Here is a 19,220-nt window from a genome sequence, read left to right on the forward strand (position 1 = left end):
TGTGTAATTTATTTGTATAGATTAGAACGTATTCTAAAACTCACTTTAATTGTAGTTTCGACCCCCATTTCTATAGTTTGACAATCACTTGCTGTCCCTGATGACTCCACATATTATTTCTGAAACAATACGATTTCAATTAATTAGTATTATGAGTAGTGGATTTTTATTGTTATACAAACTGTATCCGCGACTTCCTCTGCGTGGAATTTAACTTTATGTTTCTAAAATAAAAGTAGCCTAACTTAACTAACTACGCATACAATTAATACCCTTATTGTTTCTTTGTATTATAGTTTATTTTTACAAAACCGATGGCCCACCTCGACAAGTATTCAGTATTGGAACTTTTTATAAAAGACTAGCTGTTTGCGTGAATACGTCCACGTGGAATTTAACTTTATTTTTCTAAAATAAAAGTAGTTTAAGTTACTCTTTATTACATCAGCTACCTGCCAATAAAAGTCCCGTCAAAATCGGTCCAGCCATTTCAGAGATTAGCCGGAACAAACAGACCGACAGACAAAAATTGTAAAAAATATTATTTTGGTGTATGTACCGTATTTATATTCATATGCAAGTAGTAAAAAACGGTTATTTCAATCTTACAAACAGATACTCCAATTTTATTTATATGCATAGATGAATAACATTCATAATTTAACAGCCTCACTCTTCTCGGTGGAGCTCTTATCAGTACAGCAGAAAAGATAACAAAACTTAACAAAGTCATCTATCTAGCGATCATGAAATTAAAAACATGTCTTTTGTTTTACAGATACATGTTTCTGGCACCTGTCTAATACAAATCTATACATATAAATAAAATTAGAGTGTCTGTTTGTAATATTGAAATAACCGTTTTTTACTACATGCATATCAATATAATACGGTACATACAACAAAAAATTTTTTTTCCAATTTTTGTCTGTCTGTCTGTCTGTTTGCTTGTTCTGGTTAATCTCTGAAATGGTTGGATCGATTTTGACGGGACTTTTTTTGGCAGGTAGCTGATGTAATAAGGAGTAACTTAGGCTACTTTTATTTTAGAAAAATAAAGTTGTATTCCACGCGGACGTAGTCGCGGCAACATATATATCAATATAAATACGGTACATACACCAAAATAACATTTTTTACAATTTTTATCTGTCTGCCTGTCTGTCTGTTTGTTCCCGATAACCTCTGAAATGGCTTTACCGATTTTAACGGGACTTTTTGGCAGGTATCTGATGTAATAAGGAGTAACTTAGGCTAATTATTTTAGATTTTTTATTATATTAGAAAAATAAAGTTAAATTCCACGCGGACGAAGTCGCGGGAACAGCAAGTGCCAAATATATTTGAAAACAGGTCGCGTGCTTTTGTCTCCAGATGCCGCTGGGACCAGCCGCCGGCGGCAGTCTTTGACATTCGTCTGGTGTTAATTATGAATGCGTAACAGTGCTTGGTAGAGTGTATTGTAGGTACTGTTTCTAAACTAAAGGTTTGTTAATACTAAAGTACAGTTAATGTTCTTATGGTGTACTGTATATATTTGTATTATAATCATTTCACATCATTACCTCTTTTCATGACAACTGGCCGCTTACAGACAAGACAGACACGTTCCATATTTTCACCTATAAAATATTCTCACGTCATCCGTCACTCGCTACATACAACTATAATTGTAATAATATTTTCTAGTATCGATTTATATAATTTCCTTAATATACATTTTATCATTTGCTGAGGGTCTATTTTACTTACATTATAATTACTACCGACCCCACATTCTAAACTTTAGAATAAATATAGTAACAGTAAGAGATTTTAATTTTGTAATAAATCAGCCAGCTCCGCTCCTATTGGTTATACCGAGAGATTATATATTCTGTAACATTTCTCGATAAATAGACTACAAAACTGTAAAAATGATTCATTATTATTAAATCTGATTATAATTATTTACATAACCTAAAATTAAAAAGCTTAAAAAATATAATGTGATGACTAAAATATATTATTAAAAGGGGTCCCTTTAGGCAACGTTCCGAAGATACTGGCAGCAAATTTCAAACTCTGATCTATTGATCTGTACAATAGTACAAAATATCAATAGTACAGAAATTACACAATCATTTCATTGATTCATAAACTTAAGAGCAACGCTCTTGTCGGTGGAGCTCTTGCATCGTACTCCTTATGCCTTGATAAGGCACGATTCCAATTCTATCCGCTTCAAAATCCGTTGCGTACTTTTAAAGATTTAAGCATACATAGGGACGGACAGACAGCGACAGCGACTTTATTTTATACTATGTAATGATAACTAGCTACTTGCCCCGGCTTTGCACGGGTGTACATGTATTACACTATATATATAAACCTTCCTCTTAAATCACTCTATGTATGTATAAAAAAACCGTTTCAAAATCCGTTGCGTAGTTTTAAAAATGTAAGCATACATAGGGACGGACATACAGGGACAGTGACTTTGTTTTATACCATGTAATGATGATAATCATAGTATCCATTAATTTTAAGCTACAAGCGTGTTAAATATTACAACACGTTCCTGTTATCACGAACTGTAATACTATGTAATATTATGTTATCTGTGGTAATACTATCGATAAGCAAGATTAAATAACATTATGTTTATGTACATATATACACGTGGCAAGATTATAGACTAAACAGATTCAATAAGGAAAGTCTTAAATATAAATAAATCAAAACTAATTACATATTTTATTGCAGTTGACATCGCAAGGGCAATCGCAAGCAGCAAAAGGGACGAGCTCTTTCAAATTCAGAAATCATTTATTCATGTAACATTTTAGCCGTTTATGAACGTAAATTTTTTTATATTACATTTTTTTCCAAATATGTTTAAAGATCAATTTACACTCAGCCCCAGTGGGCAGGGAAGTAAGCACAGGGGTGAGCAGCGCGAGAGGTATGCTACGTTTACATTCAGCCACTTCCTCTGCCACTCGCGCTGCCGGAAATATTGTCGGGCGACATACGATAGACGTATACCATTTTCCATCAAATGGGCGACTCATTTGCTATTACTTTAAAAAACTTTTTGAGCAACGCTACATCAAGATAGGAAGGACACCGGTAAGAAGAGTATTTTAATGTGTTAAGCATTTAAATGTTTTAAGTAATATTCGCAGTTAAAAAACAAATTATAATTATTAAAATTAGTCCCGCACGTCGTTTTTTAAAGTTTTAATATTCCTTATACATCTATTATGCTACGTTTACATTCAGCCGCTTCCCCTGCCACTGGCGCTGCCGGAAATATTGTCGGGCGACAACTGAGCGAGAGGGCTGAATGTAAAAACACGCTTCCACTCGTGTTTACACTCTCGTGCTGCTCACTTCCCTGCCCACTCGGGCTGAGTGTAAATTGGTCATAAAACACGATACTTCCCATGCCATTGGCGCTGCCACTCGCGCTGCCCGGCGCTCCCTCGATTGTCGGTTTTTCGTGCGCGAGTCAAAGGACTGGCAGCGCGAGTGGCAGCGTGTTTTTACATTCAGCCCTCTCACTCAGTTGTCGCCAGGCATTTTAAGCGGAAGGTAAGGAAAAGTCGCCCGGTAAATAAGTATGTATGAGGGCTGAGTGTAAACGACTCCTGTCGATGCACCAGCCTAACGCAATATTTCCGGCAGCGCGAGTGGCAGGGGAAGCGGCTGAATGTAAACGTAACCGTAACATTAAAAATATAGATCCAGTTGATAAGAAACTCAATTGAATTACTTTTTTTTAAAAAGCCAAAAAATCTAATTCCTTTTTAAAAGGCCGACAACGTACTTGCAATTCCCATAGTGTTGCAGGTGCTCATGAGCGACGGTAATCACTTACCATCAGGTGAGCAGCATGCTCAATTGTCCCCTGTGTTATAAAAAAAAATCATTGTCGAATCACTTTCCTGTAATGATAACTCCGAACCGAACCGATACGATATTGAAACCTTCAAGAAAATATCTAATTCCTTTTAAAAGGCCGACAACGTACTTGCATTTCCCCTGGTGTTGCGGGTGCTAATGGGCGACGGTAATCACTTACCATCAGGTGAGCGGCATACTCGTTTATCCCAAAAAAAAGACCTACTGAAAACAAAAAAAACCTAAAAAATAAAAACTTACTGAAAACCGTAACATTAAAAATATAGATCCAATTGAGAATCAATAGAATTACTTTTTTTTAAAAAGCCAAAATATCTAATTCCTTTCTAAAAGGCCGACAACGTACTTGCAATTGCCCTGGTGTTGCGGGTGCTCACTTACCATCAGGTGAGCCGCATGTTCGTTTGTCCCAAACAAAAAACTACTCACGATTTTCTGTTCACTTCAATCATCAGCTCACCTTCAAAACAGTACACAGAACGTATTAAACAATCAAATATTTATATATAAACTAAAAACTGTGTATCACAGCTTTTCCACTGCGTATGGAATGTATCAATATATAAGTGTTGGTAATGCTCGACGGGACAATTCAAACAAACATACATTTATTGCACGTAATTACTTATATAAGTTGTTGTACGTTTGTTCATACATCACATTTGGCAGGTAGAGTCGTTGCAGTTGGCAGCTATATGACTGTTACACTACGATAACAATTGTTCACAAATTGTTTATATTACTAACTAGCTGTACACACGACTTCATCCGCGTGGAAAGTAACTTTATTTTTCTACATTAAAAGATTTCGTCCGCGTGGAAAGTAACTTTATTTTTCTACATTAAAAGATTTCGTCCGCGTGGAAAGTAACTTTATTTTTCTACATTAAAAGATTTCGTCCGCGTGGAATTTAACTTTATTTTTCTAAATTAAAAGATTTCGCGTGGAATTTAGCTTTATTTTTCTAAAATAAAAGATTTCGTCCGCGTGGAATTTAACTTTATTTTTCTACATTAAAAGATTTCGTCCGCGTGGAATTTAACTTTATTTTTCTACATTAAAAGATTTCGTCCGCGTGGAAAGTAACTTTATTTTTCTACATTAAAAGATTTCGTCCGCGTGGAAAGTAACTTTATTTTTCTACATTAAAAGATTTCGTCCGCGTGGAAAGTAACTTTATTTTTCTACATTAAAAGATTTCATCCGCGTGGAAAGTAACTTTATTTTTCTACATTAAAAGATTTCGTCCGCGTGGAAAGTAACTTTATTTTTCTACATTAAAAGATTTCGTCCGCGTGGAAAGTAACTTTATTTTTCTACATTAAAAGATTTCGTCCGCGTGGAAAGTAACTTTATTTTTCTACATTAAAAGATTTCGTCCACGTGGAGTTTAACTTTATTTTTCTAAAGTAAAGGTAGCTGATGCAATAAGGAGTAATAAGGAGTAACTTATCCTCCTTATTGCATCAGCTACCTTCCAATAAAAGACCCGTCAAAATCGTTCCAGCCATTTCAGAGATTAGACGAAACAAACAGACAGACAAAAATTGTAAAAAAAAATATTTTGGTGTATGTACCGTATTTATATTCATATGCATGTAGGAAAAAACTGTTATTTCAATATTACAAACAGACACTCCAATTTTATTTATATGTATAGATATTCGAACGGGCTATATGTACAGTAATCTCCATATAACAGGATGAATGTTCCACTAATATTCTAAAAATGTTCACACTAACATTCTCTTATAACGCGTTATGTCTTTCTATTTAATGGAGAAGGAAAAACTACATTACAATCGAAATAATAACGTTTTATTAAAATCAAACATCAATACATATATGAAAATATCATGTATGCCAGCAAGAATATAGACAATTTCAACAGAGTTAGAATAGAATAGAAAATCATTTATTCAAATAAACTTACATTGAAGCACTTTTGAACAGTCATCACATTTTTTTAATCTACCACTGATGCGGAAAGCTGTCTCATCACAAGAAGATCAAGCAAGAAACTTGTGTGTTGCTCTTTTAAATTATTTTATTCTTACTTTACATTTTTAAGTTTAAGTGTGTGAATACAAACCACTAAGTAGCACTAATTCAATTAAATACTCAAATAGAAAACATATTGAATATATGACCAACTGGTTAAATAATTAATAAGAGGAAATCAGTCATAGTGATTAGAGCAGACCAGTTCACGAGTATGACGGATGAGCCAGCCATCACTGCGCTCGACCATATTTTAGGAATTTAGTGATTTTATATCTATTATCGCCTTGTCATTTGTGTACTATATCTATTTTAGCTAAATGTGTATTTATGTATATTAATTTATATCAATTTATTATATATATCATATCATAAATCGTGTATACCACCCCAGGTCTCGTGCTGAAAAACCAGCCGCTGCAGCATTATGCTGAGCACGAACCTATTCAGTAGATGCTTCGACATACATACACATACATACACACGCGCAAACATGTAATTTGTGTACTTTTTTTTGTAATTGTCGCACTGTTTATTATGTTTGTTTAATATGTGAGTTAGTTTTTTCTTCTACTGAATAAATATCATTTAATTACTCTAACAAAAGATTACGTAACAATAACAAACTGATTTTACCGAAATGTCGTTTAACTAAAGTTAGTAATTCGTTTTATGGCAATTGCATAAGGTTATACAACAAAATACTAGAGTCTGTTATAAATCTGCCTGAAAAAAGATTTAAATATCATATAAAACAGTTCCTTTGCAAAAAAGCTTACTATATAATTGAAGAATTCGTTAACGATAACAATGTTTTCATAGAAAATCTTAAAATCCATAGCACTGATAATATTATCTGATTACACTGATAATGAGTGCGTAGCGATTTCTATATGATTATTCAAAAGAGCAACACACAAGTTTCTTGCTCATTCTTCTTGTGATGAATCTACATTCCGAATGAGTGGTAGAATCAAAATATGTCTATTCAAAAGTGCTTGTAATGAGTTTATTTGAATAAAGATTATTTCTATTTCTAACTAAGAACATTATTTTCAAATAATTTTGACGACCTCGGTGGTCTAGCGGTGTAGCACACCGCCTTACTACCGATGGTCGCGGGTTCGATTCCTTGCACGGCACAAACATTTGTATTCATGAGTATGACTGTTTGTATCGGTCTGGGTGTCTTCTATGTATAATATGTATGTATTTACAAAAAAAATATCTATGTATATGTATCAGTTATCTAGTACCCATAACACAAGCTTTAGCTAGTTTAACTTGGGTTTAGATGGTGCTGTGTGAATTGTCCTGAGAAGAAGAAAAGAGAAGAAGAAGAAATAGGTCAAATAATTCCAAAATCAGTTTATTACACGTTCATCTGCTGTTGGTCCTGAAATAACTTTTAACCGAATCAGTTTTTAGTATAATGATCAAGTTTCACTTGTCTATTTATATATTTCGCAGTAGAGAAATATAATGTGGGAAATCCCCATGTTATATCCCCCATGGAGGGGGGATCACGTGTTATATGAGGAACATGACGTCGCGTTGCAGAGTACCGTGTTATAGGAGTGACTTAGCTGTACCCGTAACTTCGACCCCGTGGAATTTAACTTTATTTTTCTATAATAAAGTCACTTAAATAACTTTTTATTACATCGGCTACCTGCCAAAAAGAGTCCCGTCAAAATCGGTCCAGCCATTTCAGAGATTACCCAGAACAAACTGACAGACAGGAAAAATTGTAAAAAATGTTATTTTGAGGAATGTACCATATTTATATTCATATGCATGTAGTAAAAAACGGTTATTTCAATATTACAAACAGACACTCCAATTTTATTTATATGTATAAATTTACCTCGGCCACTATACATAAATAGTTGGTTAATTTGTCTGGATATATTAAAAATATTTTGCTTAATGTTTACCTAAGGTAGCATGTTTTTCCGGTATCTAGGTTCTCTCCTCCAAAGCAATGGTGAATTAGACAGGACCATAAAGCATAGAATTAACGCAGGATGGATGAAGTGGCGGCAGGTTACGGCAACGACGTGTGACTCGCGTGTTCCCCTTAAGCTTAAGGGGAAAATTTACCAGACCATGATTCGACCTGCTGTCTTGTATCGATCAGAGTGCTGGCGACGGATGAAAGACGACTGCATGCAACTGAAATGAGAATGTTGAGGTGGATGTGTGGTGTGACAAGAATGGAGAAGATAAAGAATGAATACATTAGAGGAAGTATGAAAGTGGCACCGGTGTCAGAGAGGTTGAAGAGTAATCGTCTATCATGGTATGGACATGTAATGCGTAGGAACGAGGATAATATTTTAAGAAAGGTGTTACATATGAATGTGGATGGTTATAAGGGCAGAGGAAGGCCGAAAAAGAGATGGATGGACTGTGTGAAAGATGATATGGTAAGAAAGGGAGTAAATAACGCGATGACTGCGAACAGGGATGAATGGAAGAGAAAAACATATTACGACGACTACAAATAAATGGGATAAGGAAGAAGCAGATGATGATGATGATGTATAGATATATCTATAGGTGTAATTTGCAGACTATTGCATGTATATAGTAGAGTACCCTGGAATTCTATGTTTATAGTTAAATATTAGCTATGATTTACATTTAACATATGTATCGTCACGCACCACTATAATATTTTGTCTCGCTCTCGTGCCGATCGAGTGTTATTTTGTAAATTAAACTGTTCAAAACTTTTGTTTAATTTTTACACTTTATAATATAAACTCAAGAAAGACTGCATAAAACCGTGTGCGACTAAATACTTCGTTGTTTGATTACAATTAATTATAATACAATTTCGTTTCATCTTAACACGTAAGATCTAGTGGGGAGACCTGATGACCCGTGACACAGGTTCTTCGTAACCTAGTACAGGCACCACTTCTCCACAAATCTGTATTTTAGCATGGTATTATACATATCTCAAAGACACCGTTTCATTTTATATCTATACATATAAATAAAATTGGTGTGTCTGTTTGTAATATTTAAATAACCGTTTTTTACTACATGCATATAAATGTAAATACGATAAACACACTAATTTAACATTTTTTACAATTTTTGTCTGTCTATTTGTTCCAGCTAATCTTTGAAATGGCTGGCGATTTTGACGGGGCTTTTATTGGCAAGTAGGTGATGTAGTAAGGAATAACTTAAGATACTTTTATTTTCGAAAAATAAAGTTAAATTCCACGCAGACGGAGTCGCGGGTACAGCTGGTTATGTATATGTTTCTGTGGGGAAAAATAAATATATTATTTTTTATTACCTATTGCCTCATTTTCACAGCTTATTTTCTGCGCTTTGTGGTATGGTATACACTACCACTTATAAACTTGAGCGACTCCAAAATATGTGCATACGATTCATTTTTGGTCTCCGTAAGTATGACCACATTTCTAATTTTCGCAGTCAACTCAATTCAATTCAATTCAATTCAATTTATTTACTGGAACATGTGTAGTGTATACATAATGGTCTTAAGATTATAATAGTTCCAAACATGCCCTGCCGTTTCCGGCGTGTAAAATCTTACAATAATATTTATTACATTTACATTATTATCACATTTTTATATTTAAAATTATTATTACAATACATTATTATGAAATTATTTTATTTCAAACTATTAATACAATCCATTATTATCATTTAAATAATCATTTGTGGAATAATAACATTTATTTAATAATTCTTTAAATAATTTACTTTTAAATTGTTTATTATTCAAATTTCTATAATTGTCTGGAAGATGATTAAAAATTTTTATGGCCATACAATATACGTTATTTGAAAAAAGTGCCAATCTTTGTTTAGGGACATATAGCTTGTATTTATGTCTACTTCTACTTTCTGGAATGTCACAGTTTCTCTTAAATATATGTGGGTATTTGTCAACGAACATGCACTCAAGTGGCTTCCAGGAATTTTCATACATTATCCCTCCTTTACTCTATTCTTTTCCATCCCTCCACCCCTGAATATCTAAAAACCAAGTTCCAATTTCATACTAAATCCCCCGGTTCTGCTTTGCGTAGTACCAGAAGCTTATGTTTGACGATCCCTGCTCACTCCTCCACATATTATTCCAACTCCTTCACTGTCCAAGCCATTCGCCTCTGGAACTCTACCACTCTCCATTCGATCAGTTCAAACACGTGCATCATTTAAAAATAGACTAAGATCTCATTATCGCTCTTCATAGTACATTTTTTTTTTTTTTCATTTCTTCCAATATGTAGTATATATGTATGTATATATAACCATCGTGCTAAATTCCTGGTGAAGTTGTCACGATGGGCTAACTGACCTGACCTAATGTTCATCTTATCATCCTCCACTGGTGCCCCGCCAGCGTAAACAGCGCAGGCGGGTGCACCATTCCATTATATAACCATCGTGCTAAATTCCTGGTGAAGTTGTCACGATGGGCTAACTGACCTGACCTAATGTTCATCTTATCATCCTCCACTGGTGCCCCGCCAGCGTAAACAGTTAGCGCAGGCGGGTGCACCATTCCATTATCATCCACAAAAAAGACCTCCACACGGTTCGGTAATGTGATTACCTTATTGCTAGCTACTACCACATTACTAACAGTTCCCTTTCCCCCCTACAGCTGTAGTTACCGTCTAGTAATGTCAACAAGTCCATTGTTACCACTAGCAGCGCGTCACACAATCCAGTGGCGTAGCTACCTAGGCGGGGCAGTGCCCCGGGGCCCTCGAACCCTTACCAGAAAACCTCGAGCGAACTGAACATTTCAAAATTTCTCCCATTTTTAAAATAAATATGATAGGTTGCAAGCCGACTTTAAGGGGGGGAAAGGGGATTGTTAGTAATGTGGACTGATGACCTATACCTATTGCTAGCAATGTACCATGTCAGGTTGACCTCCACGCGGTACCCCCTGGAAACCATCGTGACAAATTCCTGGAGAATTTGTCACGATGGGCTAACTGACCTGACCTCATGTTCTTATCATCCTCTACTGGTGCCCCGCCAGCGTAAACAGTTAGCGCAGGCGGGTGCATAATTCCATTATCATACATAAAAAAAAAACCCATTGCTAGTAATGTACCATGTCAGATCGACCTCCACGCGGTTCCCCCTGGAAACCATCGTGCTAAATTCCTGGTGAATTTGTCACGATGGGCTAACTAACCTGACCTCATACTCATCTTATCATCCTCCACTGGTGCCCCGCCAGCGTAAACAGTTAGCGCAGGCGGGTGCAACATTCCATTATCATCAATAAAAAAAAACCCCGACTTTAATCATGACATGAGTTGCCAGTTGAGAGAAATTCGAAAGTTAAACCTTCGGAATTCCCCTAAATTCTTCCTGTCGGTTGGCAGTGTTGCCAGTTTGACGGATAGCGATATGCGTTTTAATAAAACTGTAATGTATGACCTCACTGCTCAGCAGTGGGGCCCCATTTTTTTATTTTCCACAGGGCCCTTGGTTACCTAACTACGCCACTGCTCGCCGCGATGTTTTACTTCTATTTGGTAGAACATGTGCATTGTTCACAACTGGTTAACAATTATCAGGTAAATCGAATCGAAGTGAGCGAGTCGGATTAGAAAAACAATAGTTCCGTATACATTAAGGTATGTACATATATAACTAATAACCGTCGGTATGTCACTTTATACAATGTGACTGAATATCTGAAGTCAAATGTAAAATTATGACATAATATTAATGCGATTTTTAATTTATTTTATAGATATGTATATATATTCGCCCTGGCTTCGCACGGGTGCACACATATTACATATAAACCTTCCTCTTGAATCACTCTATCTATTAAAAGAACCGCTTCAAAATCCGTTGCGTAGTTTTAAAGATTTAAGCATACATAGGGACAGACAGCGACAGCGACTTTGTTTTATAGTATGTAACCAGCTACTCGCCCCGGCTTCGCACGGGTGTAAATGTGTTATACATATAAACCTTCCTCTTGAATCACTCTGTGTATTAAAAGATCCGCTTCAAAATCCGCTGAGTAGGTTTATATTATAATAAAATTATTTAAAAGAGCAACACACAAGTTTCTTGCTCGTTCTTCTTGTGATGAGACAGCTTTCCGAACGAGCGGTAGATTAAAAAAAATGTGATGACTATTCAAAAGTGCTGCAATGTTAGTTTATTTGAATAAATGATTTTCTGGGACGGATAGACAGCGACAGCGACTTTGTTTTATACTATGTAGTGATGATGATGATGATGATGATGATGAAATATGACTATAATACTACGTAGACACGTGTTAGGAGCAGTAGTAATAGTTTCAACTTGCCAGATGCATTTGCCAAATTGACACGTGAGCTCCATTATATAGAAGCCGGAATTGTAAGAGATACATGTAATCTATACATATAAATAAAATTGGAGTGTCTGTTTGTAATATTGAAATAACCGTTTCTTACTACATGCATATGAATATAAATACGGTACATACACCAAAATAACATTTTCTACAGTTATTGTCTGTCCGTCTGTTCGTTCCGGCTAATCTCTGTAATGGCTGGCCGATTTTGAAGGGACTTTTATTGGCAGGTAGCTGATGTAATAAGGAGTAACTTAGACTACATTTATTTTAGGAAAAATCTTTTATTTTAGATTTTGTTATCAGGAAACTACCACCAAACAAATTACAGAAATCCTTTCCTGTTCGAGAGTACGTCATTAACATCATTACATACTATAAAACAAAGTCGCTGTCGCTGTCTGTCCCTATGTATGTTTAAATCTTTTAAACTACTCAAAGGATTTTGAAGCGGTTCTTTTAATAGATAGAGTGATTTTAAGGGAAGGTTTATATATTATAATACATGTACACCCGTGCGAAGCCCGGCGAGTAGCTAGTATACTATATATATTACTAGTTACTCGCCCCGGCTTCGCACGAGTGTACATGTATTATATATATAAACCTTCCTCTTGAATTACTCTATCTATTAAAAAAAAAACCTCTTCAAAATCCGTTGCGTAGTTTTAAAGATTAAAGCATACATAGGAACAGACGGCAACAGTGACTTTGTTTTATAGTACTAATATTAATTATAGTATTAACTAGCTATTCGTCCCGGCTTTGCACGTTACACACGTGCAAAGCATGTATTATAATATATAAAGCTTCCCTTAGAATCACTCTATCTATTAAAAAAACCGCTTCAAAATCCGTTGCGTAGTTTAAAAGATTTAAACATAGATAGGGACGGACAGACAGCGACAGCGACTTTATTTTATAATATGTAATGATGTTAATGTAAACAAGCCACAATGAGGTGAAGCCGGGGTGAGTGACTAGTTCAGTTACAATGCATCTTGACCTTATTCCATACGTTTAAATATATCAGCTGTGCCGTCTACTTGTCTGTATATAGGTCACTGGCAGGGCTACCAGTTGTACATGAATACACTTTTTAAGTATTTACCCAAGTACCGTTTGACGAAAGTTAGTAATTCGTTTTATGGAAATTGCGTAAGGTTTTACAACAAACTGCAAGAGTCTGTAGTCAATTTGCCAGAAAAAAAAATTCAAATGTGTTATAAAATATTTTCTTTGTAAAATAGCTTATTATAAAATTGAAGAAATTATAAATGATAATAATGTTTTTGTAGAAAATATCTAACTTAAAATTCATAGCGCTGAATTGTTATCTAATTGAACAGAGATTCAATTGAATTACTTTTTTTTAAAAGCCAGTTTATTTACAATGTATATTTATATAGGTGTCTATGTCTAACATTAAATGAAAATCCCGTGCATGAACAACTATTGCCATGCACGCTCGTCATTCAAGTAATCGTTTAGTGTGTAATAGGCTTTGCTCAGTAAATATGATTTATAATGTGTAGTTATTACACGCCATCTATTAAAAAGAGCAACATGCACTTGCAATTACCCTGTTATTGCGGGTGTTTATGGGCAGTGATAATCATTTACCATTAGGTGAGCCGCAAGCTCATTGTTATACTATCTAAATATATATAACTCAAAGGTGAATGACATAGTGATCTATCAACGCACAATCTACCCCCAAGGGAACAAAATAGGGAATAGAATAGAATAGAAAATCATTTATTCAAATAAACTTACATTGAAGCACTTTTGAATAAACATTACATTTTTTTTAATCTACCGCTCGTTCGGAAATCTGTCTCATCACAATAAGAACGAGCAAGAAACTTGCGTGTTGCTCTTTTAAATAATTTTATTATTACTTTACATTTTTAAGTTTAAGTGTGTGAATACAAACCACCAATTAGCACTAATTCAATTAAATACTCAAATAGAAAAATATTTAATATATAACCAACTGGTTAAACAATTAATAAGAGGAAATCAGTCATAGTCAGCCATCACTGCGCTCGACCATATTTTAGGGAGCCCAATGACCCGGCCCACCACGCCGCCACAAGTCTGGACATTTTAGTGAGCATGACTACTCAAAACACTAGACCACGTCAAAGCTACTTACAATTGGGGATGAAAGTTTGTATGAAAGTTTGTCAATTTTAAACCGATCGGGCTGAGACTTTGCATGCATAAAGCTATCTACTATGACGTAGGCATTCCTTAAGAAAGGATTTTGATAAATTCCACCCCTAAGGGGATAAATTAACGCATGCGAAGCCGCGGGCAAAAGCTAGTAAAAAAATAAAAAGTTTGTGTTGACAACCCTGGTCAGTACTTCAAATCACAATTTATAGGTTATCGCCCTAACAGTAACGTACATACATTATTATTACTTACAACTGTGTACGATAACTACTAGCTCTAACTGATTACACTAAGAAACTTAGCACGACGGTTTCTAGGGGAATTGCGAGTTCTTTCTACTAATCTTTTTTTTTATTAAATCCCTTTATTTTTCTTTTCTGCTGTTCATACTGTATCTAGTAGTGGTTCTTCATCGTCTTCTCTAATCATTTCCACTCTTTTCTGTCTTGGGTGACTCTCTCTCTCTCTCTCCATATCTTCTCTGCTGTTCTAACTATTTCATCTTCCCATCTTCAATTTGATCGTCCTCTTTTTCTACGTCCTTGACTCGGGATACTACCACCCTCTACTGGTCATATCAAATAATTTATTCATGTAGGACATTTGTAATTATTAATATTTCTTCCCTACCGTTAAGTATACAGCAATTGAGAAGAACTGGCAAGAAACTCAAGTGAATTGTTACTAGGGTCACTTATGAGGGCTATAGGTCCCATTGCCTAATAACTAATCAGATTGACTTCCACGCGGTTCCCGCTGGAGACCGTCGTGATAAATTCCTGGTGAAATTACCACGGTGGGCTAACTGACTTCATTCTCATCTTATCATCCTCAACTGGTACCCCGCCAGCGTAAACAGTTTGCGTAGGCGTGTGCACCATACTATTATCATCCATAAGAAAAAAAATAGTAAGTCTAGACAATTCACGCAGCGCCATCTGGTCCCAAGTTAAGATTAGATAGGAATGGATAAGATAAAGAATGAATACATTAGAGGAAGTATGAAAGTGGCGCCGGTGTCAGAGAGGTTGAAGAGTAATCGTCTATCATGGTATGGACATGTAATGCGTAGGAACGAGGATAATATTTTAAGAAAGGTGTTACATATGAATGTGGATGGTTATATGGGTAGAGGAAGGCCGAAAAAGAGATGGATGGACTGTGTGAAAGATGATATGGTAAGAAAGGAAGTAAATAACGCGATGACTGCGAACAGGGATGAATGGAAGCGAAAAACATATTACGACGACCACAAATAAATGGGATAAGGAAGAAGCAGATGATGATAATTGTGTTTTTTATTCGATGATAATATGGGAGTAAGCCTAAGTAGGTGCTTGACCAGTGGTCACTCAATTCTCCCAAGTTTGAATTTAAAAATTAATCTGTATTATTGTAAACATCCATAATATTATTGATTACGAAATTTATGAAATGAATATAAGCCGAGTTCTTGTCAGTTCTTCTCATCTCGAAATCATTCCGAACTGACGGTAAATTTGACATATCATAAGAGTCTGTAATAGACCTACATGAATAAAGATATTTTGAATATGGAATTTTGAAAAGTGTTAACCATTAACTTTGTCGGGACCAGTGGATGATATGGGGAAAAATGCTCCTGGAACTTATCACAATATTTACTAAGAGAAACTGCGTGGAGGTAACCCGTACATTGCTAGCAACGGGGTTATTACTCCACAATAAAAGAAGTTAAATGCCACGCGAACGAACTCGCGGGTAACAGCTAGTCATATCATGTACAACGCCCACATGTTTTTATCAATTTAATAAACAGATGCTTTATTAATTATAAAATCTGGTAGAAATCAGGTCACGAGGGTGAGGTCAATGAGTTACTGAATGAAGTGAGGTCAGTTAGCATATTGAGGTAAATTAACCGGGAATTAACCGCGATAGTTTCCAGAGAGTGTAACTTAGGATGGATTTCACCAATCGTAGTATAAACACGTTCAAGGAAACGGAGTTCAGCGTGAACTCGAAAAAAAGAACGACGTTGATCTCGTTTTACTTTAAATGGAATTCACCAGCGTTATACAGATCGCGTTTACCAAAATAAAGTTTAGTTTAGTAAATCATATAATAATATTTGATGCAGTAGGTAATTTAACTAAAATAATTTTAAGAAATATTTGTAATTCAATCAAGGACGATTATTTTTTTTTTCGGACTACTGTCGCCAGCTGCGGCCAACAGCATTAGAGAATGCTGTTGGCCGCAGCTGGCGACAGCTTCACCAGACGTTAGGGGGCGAGTGCAGGCACACCAAACCAAAGAAAAGACTTATGGAGCAGCTGAAGGCCAACTCCCGCCTGATGGATACGACTTTAGTCTGAGGGCACCACTAGGGGTTCGAACTTCAGCTCAGGCCATCGTAATATTGATCCCCGTTTGAATTGGACAGGGGGAAAGGGATTTTCGATCGGAGAGGAAAGGGCGTTCAGAATTTATAAACGTGTTTAGCGAAATTTGTAGTGGTGAAATTCAAAATGAAGCTTTGAACACGTTTAAACGTTTTAATGGCGTTCAGTTCGAACTAAACGCGATCAGTTTCTTTGGTGAAATAAATTAATGATCGTAAGCTAACTGTGCGATCTCTACCAGGCAGCCTTAGAATGGAGAGGAGCGATTAGAACTGCATCTGGTACAGGTGTAACATTGATAACAATATTGGCATATGTATTATTAACATAAGTGTACATAGCTTGGGACTAGATGGCGCTGTGTGTTGTGATTGTCCAGGGTTATTATTTTTTATGATTTTTTTAATTCTCGAAGTTATTCGGTTAATTTAGAGTTTAGGGTCACTCTGACAAAGTCATTCTAAATATCTTTAGGCGTTTCCTGTATCTTCCTGTAAAAACTTACGTACTATACGACAGGTATTTAATATTGCAGCTTTTGGTAATATGATGTATTCGACGGTAGATTTAAGACATGCAGGCTGTATTGTAGGGTTATTGGTATTACATCTACATTAGAGATCACTAGAGGGACAAGTACGCACAGCGCCTATTTCATATTCTGATCACTTCTTCCTTGAGCTCTGTGTTTATTATTGTTTAGAAAAATATATCTTTGTAACGATTGTAAAACTAAAATGAAATTAATAAAGATTTAAAATTGTTATTATTATTGTTTCTTTTCTTTTTTCTTCTTTTATCTGGTTTAAATGAAGGTAATACTCATCCATACGGGCCTTAGCCAAGGAGAGGTTGTGCTATGCGAAGATGTTATTATTATGGAAGATACAATTTTTATAGTAATGCAATAGATAATCAGCATAGTGGCTTTTTGTAAAAGATATATTGTACTAGGATTAATATTTAGTGTTTGCGAACTATTTTTAAGTATTTTGGGTACAATACCCGTAGAAGAAATTACAATATGTGCAGTTTCGACTTGCCATTGTATTTTTACCGCGTCAAAATTGTGTAGTTCAGATTTAAGCATATATAGGGACGGACAGACACCGACAGAGACTTTGTTTTATACTATGTAATGATACTGTTGTTTGTCAAGTTATGTATGGAGTAACGTCACAGCGCAAATCTTGAAGCTCATAAAAACCAAACAATACCTAATAACGTACAATTAATTATTGCAGTAAAATGCTGCAATTTACGATGCAGTAGCTGTCACTTTATCGCTTTAGAAAGTAAATAAAGTGCACATTAAATTATATTAATTACTATCCCGCAGTATATAGATAAATTTAAGATAAACTGTGGTAACTAATATAAAATACTAGCTGTCCCGGCAAACGTTGTTTTGAATTAAAATAAAAAAAAATTTAGGGGTGGACTACCCCTAACATTTAGGGGGATGAAAATTAGATGTTGGCCGATTCTCAGACCTACTCAATACGCTCACAAAATTTCATGAGAATCGGTCAAGCCGTTTCGGAGGAGTATGGGAACGAAAACAGTGACACGAGAAAATTATATATGTAAGATTATAACAGTAACAGACGCGTCACCCTCAATGTCAGGTAACTTTTGGTCCATATGTAGTCGACAATGTCCTGCTCCTTAGTGGCGTAGTCGCTGTCGCTGTCTGTCCCTATGTATGCTTAAATTTTTTTAATAGGTAGAGTGATTCAAGAGGAAGGTTTATATGTATAATATAAGCATAATATTGTAGAGAAACACATACACACAGATAAATTTAGAGGTTTCTAATGTGATGTCGTAAATGAACACATTTTTTTGCGCTTACATTGCAAACGCTGGCTGAACCCCACGAGATAAATCAAAATAATGTACTACAGTATTGTACACCTTAAAAAGGTCAACAAAAAAGTCCGGGATGGTATATGTCTATCTCTTAAGGTTACCCACAATAACCATTTTTTATCCTTTACATTTTACGGAGAAAAATGGCTTATTTACGAAGTGTTTTTAAGCAATACAGCTTTAATTTTTATCATTAAATACATTCTCTGTTTAATATAGATCAATATGGAGCTTTACATCATGTAATTTAAATGAATATTTCCGAAGATATTACAGATTTAAAATGCAGGGGCCTAGCGTTGCGACGGTACAGGCCCGTCCAGCGGCGCTAAACAAAACATGTTTGTACTGTCTAATGACAAAAAAGCTGGAAACGTTGTTTATAAGTACATTCTGTAGGTAGGTATATTTAGTATCAGCAATGCACTCGTGCGAAGCCGGGGCGGGTCGGATTTTTTTAATAGGTAGACTGATTCAAGAGGAAGTTTCATAT

The sequence above is a fragment of the Achroia grisella genome, unplaced genomic scaffold, assembly GCF_030625045.1.
Source record: "Achroia grisella isolate CSIRO2021 unplaced genomic scaffold, CSIRO_AGI_Agris_v1 utg780, whole genome shotgun sequence".
NCBI classification, from domain to species: Eukaryota; Metazoa; Arthropoda; class Insecta; order Lepidoptera; family Pyralidae; genus Achroia; species Achroia grisella.